At 29.5% G+C, this 7,723-nt stretch overlaps 1 long non-coding RNA gene across 1 annotated transcript; it reads right to left on the reverse strand.

Moving 5' to 3' along the window:
* Positions 1 to 723: 723 nt before the first annotated feature.
* LOC132758727 (uncharacterized) lies at positions 724 to 6,548 on the reverse strand. Its single transcript, XR_009629618.1, has 3 exons — positions 6,253 to 6,548; positions 3,678 to 3,774; positions 724 to 1,374 (listed from the first exon to the last, which is right to left on the reverse strand). It is a non-coding gene; the product is annotated as an uncharacterized LOC132758727 (long non-coding RNA).
* Positions 6,549 to 7,723: the final 1,175 nt, after the last annotated feature.

Below are 7,723 nucleotides of genomic sequence, written 5' to 3' on the forward strand. Positions count from 1 at the left end.
TATACGAGTCCGTATAGGGAACACCGGGTATACGGGAAGTCCGTATATGCATCAGGCATATACGGAATTCCGTATTTGCACCATATACATGTACGTATATTTGTTCGTATTTTTGAAGTATACGGAGAATAAAATCCCGTATACGGACTTTATCAAGGTTGTTATCCCTAGTATACTATAAATATACCAAGGATATACGAGACCGTATTTTCTACATATACAGAGGATATACGGACTCGTATTTTCTACGTATACAGAGGATATACGGAACCGTATATTCTACATATACAGATGATATACGGACTCGTATTTTCCACATATACAGATGATATACGGAATCGTATTTTCCACATATACAGATGATATACGGAGTCGTATTTTCTACATATACAGAAGATATACGAATCGTATTTTCTACATATACAGGGGGTATACGGAATCGTATTTTCAATATATACAGGGGATATACGGAATTGCATTTTTTAGTTGTACACAGGGTATACATAACTGTATTATCGAGATAAAAGAAGGTACAGATACTATCAAAAGCATGCATTTACATATAAGTAACACGTTTACATGACCGAAATGCAGGCTTGTACAATAGAACATGTTTGATTACACACCGTGTGAATTGGAACTGTAAAGTCATATGCTTAAGAACTTTATCTTCACAATTGGAGTATTTCAAATAATAAAGTAAAAACAAAATCGAGTCACTCTTAAATATTTATTATTTCATAAACATATATTCAATATGTATACATATATATAACAAAATAAACATGTCTTCGCTACAATAGTCATATATTGTTGTAAGCCTTATTCCAGAGGGACACATTAATGTAGCGTTGCAACGGAACGGCGATATACCGGTATGTTGCAATACAGAGTTATGAAATACGTATCACGGTGCAGAACATCCGCACCGCGATATTTTCTTCAGAGATCGAATTATACATGTACATTTTTCGATATTTTCAAGCCGTAACCTTTATGAATTACATGTTGTTTAAATCTAGAACAAAACTATGCTAACTTGAAGTTCTTTTCGATTTAACTTAACAATGATTCATATGAGCCACTTATATTACACCCATAAAACATTTTAAAGATAGTCATATCATTTGCTCGTGTTAACATTCACATGTTATTTTAGGAAAATGAGTCCATGGCACAAATTGATAATTACAGAAAGTTCTAATAATTAGCATTAAAATTAAAAATCCGTATTTACAGAAATTCGTCATTCAAACACTGTTCTTAAAAGCACTTAAATATATCAATCATCTATAGGCCAGTGTGACGGTGTCTATTTCGTGACGTAGGAAATGTTTTCTCCAGATATTACAATCTTCTTCGGCATGTGTGTATCTGAAAAAGAGAGTTTTAAAATCCTGTTTAAATAGTGTCATGAAATAGTTATCACAACTTTCCAAAAAGTCTATACACAAGCATTTTTTTAAGCGTATATACATATATACATTTTTTTCTCTTACGCAAATTTCAAAAATTATCTTTATATCATTAGGATAAAGATGACATTTATAAAGCAACCATTTACACAGGATTTAAATGAAATGATTAATCTTTGACGGATGATAAGTTATATGTTTTTGTTATGAAACTTTTACGAATATATTATTTCACACGTGTAATATAAATTATAATGGTATCTATGTTCTATGTAAGAGTATTTTATTGATTAAAAATATATGTTAAACAAAATAACATTGCATTGGGAAAAAGTGCTGACATAATCTTTTTTGATCGTTTTACGATGTATATTAGTGTCGTTAGTAGGAGTCAATTCGTTTGAAAAAAAAATGGTTTAAAATGTACAGATATTTGGTACTCAGATGTAGATCCGTGTTTGCACAATGATATCCAGTTAAGTAAAAGGCGGAATACCCAGCTATACTTCTTATTTATATAAAAACGTAAATCTTAACAAATTTGGATTATTGTTTGTTTCAGTTTCAATAGTTTCAAAAACTATCTCATCACAACTTCACAGCAACGAATGAATACCTTCAATATACAATAGTGTAGATTAATATTGTTTTATTGTTAAGACTGTTTAACTAGGTGAGTTGGCAATAGAATCTCTTACAGTGTTCGATCACTAAAAATAAAGTGATAATTCTCACAAAAATTATAAATCAAAATATCCTCCCTTGCCTCTAGCATTAATCTGATAGTATGAAATCAAATTCAGAAAAAAAGATATACGTATCATATGTGACAATTTCATAAAATAACATAGGAAATATTTTCGTTAATACATGCAAATGCGACAGTATTAGGTGCGCACGTGAAACATTTACGTATCAACGCCATATCATGATATGTTTCACGTGCGCACAAGTACTGTGCGTTTAGTATAATAATTAATTGACGAGGTGGTCAAGTCCACCATCCAGGTGTAAAACAGCTATCGTATTGTGTTTATTATCTTCAAACAGGCTAGCTATAAAAATTAAATTATCAACAAATTTACCAACTCTCAGCGTAATGCAGTAGGTAAGGTTGTGGTAAATATCAATGCAAGACAGCTAGGCTCGGATTGCACCTTTTTTCCCAAAAGTATTGCTTTATAATTATCAATCAAGAAAGAAAGTTTTGTATCATTCATTGCAAATATTATAAAATGCTGTGCTATTTTCTATTAACTTCTCATTTTGATTTAAATGTAGCTATATTTAGCCCTATTTAGCAAGTTGGTGCAAATTTATACGGAATGCATGAGTTCAGTTTGCACGAAATACTCCTGCACTGCAAAAGTACTATGACTTCTACATACTACACACTATACAGGATAAAAATCACTATCATCCGTGCATGTATATCTAAATTATAAAATATCATAACAAAACTACCTTTCTATTCCAATTCATTTTTTCTAATGTAAAATTAAAAAAATATATATGGTAAGAAAAACGCAAAAAAGTGAGACAACTTGTGACGCTCGAACTCGTGATAAAATTAACTTTGCCATTAAGACATTTCAAATTCTGTTTCTTATCTTACATTATATTCGCTTCTGAAAACCTGTTTTACCTATTCAGACAAAGGTTGTTAACTTTAGTGTACATGCACAAAAGAAAATGTAAAGTCACTCTCACATTATCAAAGCGGCGTACTTATCGCTTACGCACGTAGTAACTAAAAAAAATACTATCATTAACATATATAAAAGTCATTAAACTGTGAAGAAATACATATTGTTTTGATACAGTAATATGTTTAAGAAAAGAAAACTAATTTAATAAAATAAAGTCGCATGCACAGTGCATCTATATCAAACAATTGTGTGCGTTGGAGTTGTATATATTTTATATATTTGATTTTTGCATATTATAAGCAAGGATGTTTTAGCATTTTTAAATGCGCTGCAAAATGCTTATATGCCCTAATTGACATCATTTTATGACATCATTCCGCCAACAAGATATAAAAGAGAACCAATGTATTTATAACTAACCACATTTATTCATGTCAAAATAAATGCGTGTAATTAAGGAAATTTGACTTTTCCTTGAGAAAGATTAAAACTCAGGATGTCAGTACGGATGGGAATATATGAGTCTGTGTAACTCTTCTTTACAGACAGTACGTCCGTGTAATTGTCTTATTTTATTCACAAAATACAACAATGTATATATACGTGAACTTACATCTATATTACTTGCTACCATACTTGGCTTCATCTATAATTGCTGTTAAGAGGGCACAGCTGCATTTCTGGAAGATTTAAACACGCTGTACACTGTCCTGAAAAAATCATCATATAACTTCATCATAAACATTGAAAATACTTCATAAGTGATCACATGTGCGAAAGTGTTAATACTGTAGGAACGTGTTCACTTTTATGTGCATGTGTAGTTATGTATGTTTGTATGTTCGTGCGTGCGTGCGTGTGTTACCATATCGCTTTATGTGAAATATAAGTCAAAATATGGAATGTCGAAAAAAATGTGATGTACAAAGGCTTTATACAGTTAATTTATGTATAACGAAATATTTAATAGCTGTTCCTCAAACAGGCGTATGTTTGTGACTGACCCATGCGATATCACCTTATGCGTAATGTTTATCTTAAAAACTAAACAAAATGTTTTAATTATAATAAGAAAAAAAAATATTTAAATTTTAATTATTTGTCCAATAAAAAATCCAATATAAATGTTGAAAACTCAGTTAATGTATTGTCTGATTTTATTGACCTGTCAAATATGAATACATTATAGCACTCATTTAAATATTCGACCCCACTTCGGTTTGGTCCGTGTAGTTTACGAAAAAATTATGTGGAGTATATAAGTCATATTTTGAAAGTCAGGCCAGCTTAATGTGAAGGTTTTCGTTTAATTCGCAATAGCGCAGTCGGTTAAGAGAATGCCTGATAATTGAGAGGTCTGTGGTTCGATCCTTACTGATGACATTCTTTTAGGCTTTACTCTCTCTTTATTTTTGCAGTATATTTTAATGGAACGGATTTGTAGTGTGTTTTCAACATTGAAAAGACATTTACTGTTTTTAATCCGTTTTAATTTTAAACATGAATTCTTAAAACATGTTATTTAAAAAGAGTATAGACTTTACAAAATTAAGTTAAACATAATAAAACAAAACGAACAACATAAAAAATAATCATGTGTAGCTTTCATAATGTTGAAAGTATTAATAAGAAAAACAAACATGAACCAACGCGGTCTCGAACTTAAAACATCTATGGCACTTAGATTATAAACTCGTGCTTTACCCTATTGTGTATAACGATCAGTTCACTTAGTTCATAGATACAAATTAAATTAAATTCCATCGTACAGCGTACATCTCACGGGCCTTCCGAAAATCTACCGAGGATTAATATATTGTGTGCATCGACCGTGTAATCAGTATGTAATTGACAGGTTAATAAAACCAAACAATATATACAATTTAAAATCTGTGCTATCCTGAACAACGTAGATAAATAACCAAGAATATCGAATGAAAAAAGAGTTGTCTGTCCTAAATTGCGAGTAAACTCGATCTTGCTAATTACTAATTATGCTAAAACAATACAAACAAAACCGTTTTAAAACTTCTGGTTCGTTGCTATATTTTATATGCACGAGTTTTAAAATTCTTACACCGACACTAAGCTTCGTATCAATGTAAATATAAGCATATATTTTGACATCAAGGGTATTTATCTGTCATTCTTTGTATTAATGTAAATAATAATTCTGACAAATATTTTCTTATTTTTTATTCATCTAAATGTATGATGATATAAATGAAAAAAAGAAATATTTGTTTGCTATTTTTGTTTCAGATTTGTATTAATTTATATACAGTTAATATAAATAAGAAATATAAAGAAACATGTGTACAGAAACTTTAAAAAAAAAAAGAGAATAAAAATGAAAAGAGCCTTTAAAGTGACTTATATTTGCATCAAATAATGGGAATTTGTATAAAAATAAAAACTGTGAATATAAAACAAGTATTCTGCTCGTTGAACACTCAAGACTGAGAAAGACGATTTTATCTAAAAATTTATAAACATATTTTTTAGAAGTACTAAGCAATTTTCTTTTAAAATATGTTAATCTGTTAAATCTCATAATTTGTGTTATTATATTGAATAGATAAAAAATAACCTATTTTTCGGCTATCTATTTCATAAAGTACTATAAAAAGCAAATAGAAATTTAGTGTGTCTTTTCAGCTTGCTTGATTGCGCATTGACTCGCACCCCTGATTTAAAGTGATAATTGAGATCGCTCAAGATTATTATAAAGTCCAATCAGTTGACCAATCAAGAATACATAGGTCGTGTCACACACACTGATTAATCCTTTTGTACTACCATGTCCAGGGGCTGTAATACCTTGACATCTTCGATGTTTAAATGTCGTAATTTTTAACGTGGTGTCTTTTTTACCCTAAAGGGAAGTAATGATTAACGTATTTTAGAAATAACCTTTTCTTTTTTTTTGTTTTTGCATTTTTTAAACAAATTATTTATTAAACAAGATACAGTTTAGAAATCAAAATCAAACTCTAAATTTGGGGATATAATCCTGCTTTAATGATCTAATCCGGCGGCCATATTGAATAGCGAAACAGATGAAAAAGTGTTAAAGTTTTCTAAAAACAAATCAGTTTAACCCTAAAATAAGCTGTTGTTCACAAAATGCAACTATTCTATTGATCACATATTGATATTACAACGATAAAAAATAACTTTTAACCTACCTTGTTTTGCAATATTCTGAATTTTATTAACCATCCATTTCCAATCGCGTTTTTCTTTTTTCATTTCGCCCGCGCTATTTCTGATTGGTTGATAGGATTCACGTGATACAAAACCAACGCTTTAAACTCATTGGCTGTTTTGAAAACGCGTGATATGCCTATATACCGTTTGTACAATAAAGCATTTAGCATTAATAATGCCACGGATTTATATTAAGGTCCGAAACCAGCATACTTAGTCAAAATAATGCAACATTAAGTAGGAAATATCATGTATCCATAAACGATAACTTTGCATACATGTATAACATAAGCATTGATACTTTTTCATAGGCAAAACTTTAATTATAATGCTTAATCAGTTATTTATTTTTTTATAGTAATAATAATAATAATAATAATAATAATGATAATAATAATAGTAAAATTTATCATATATTTTAGTTAGACAACTATAATTAAATAAATGTATGTGTGTTTTAATAATAATAAGAAATAACTTATCAAGAGAATGTATGTTTTATATTTCTTTTCTTTTCGAGTCGAATTGCCAAAATTCTAAAATATTACATTGCTTTAATAAAGGATAATTAATAGTAACAATTATCATATATTATAGTTTGACAACTGTAATTAACTAAATGTATGTGTATTGAAAGCTCAGTACTTTTATTAAAAAATAACTTTTTATCCATTATCTGCTCAGAGCCTTTAATGGAATAACTGTTCTGTTTGGGACTTTATTCATATTATGTCCCAGTATCTATTATGCAGCAGACACGTTATTTCATTCATAAAATTTTTCACGTAGGTACACATATAATATCATAATTAATATATAACTTACAAGTCTCTTACCAGGTACATTACACTCAACGTTATTTCTCTTAAAAACAAAAAACTCTTCAGTATCACAATTTTGACTGATATGATTTACACACTGCCAAAGAATGTTGACGTATAGTAATAACAATCATAACACTTACAAAATAACATTCACATATTCACATGTATTATGTATTATCTTAAAACTTACAAAATAATATATACATATTCACATGTCATTCTGCATCTGTTATCATAATTGATATATACATATATACATTACATGTAATACTCATTGAAAATTGTAATTAATATTGATTTTAATACATGAACAATATTGACATATGTGTCACGGTTTTAGAACTGTTCACTATTTAGAGGTGAAAAATGGTCGGATAGCACCATGGCTGCATATAGCTTAAGAGTTTTAGTTCGCATATTGCTTGTAAATCTGTGAATTTTTAATAAAGCAGGGGATTATGCCACTGTTCAGGAAAAGATTTTGTAAGCGGACCGAATAGCTCAATCGGAGTCCCCGGTTCAAGTTTCGGTCAGACTGCACAAATCTCTCACTCTATGAAATACGACAAAGCATTTATAGATACAGTTATAGAATAAATCACATATCTTATGAACTATTTATTAC

The sequence above is a fragment of the Ruditapes philippinarum genome, unplaced genomic scaffold (genome assembly GCF_026571515.1).
Source record: "Ruditapes philippinarum isolate M1 unplaced genomic scaffold, ASM2657151v2 ctg1470_1_1_1_1, whole genome shotgun sequence".
Lineage (NCBI taxonomy): Eukaryota > Metazoa > Mollusca > Bivalvia > Venerida > Veneridae > Ruditapes > Ruditapes philippinarum.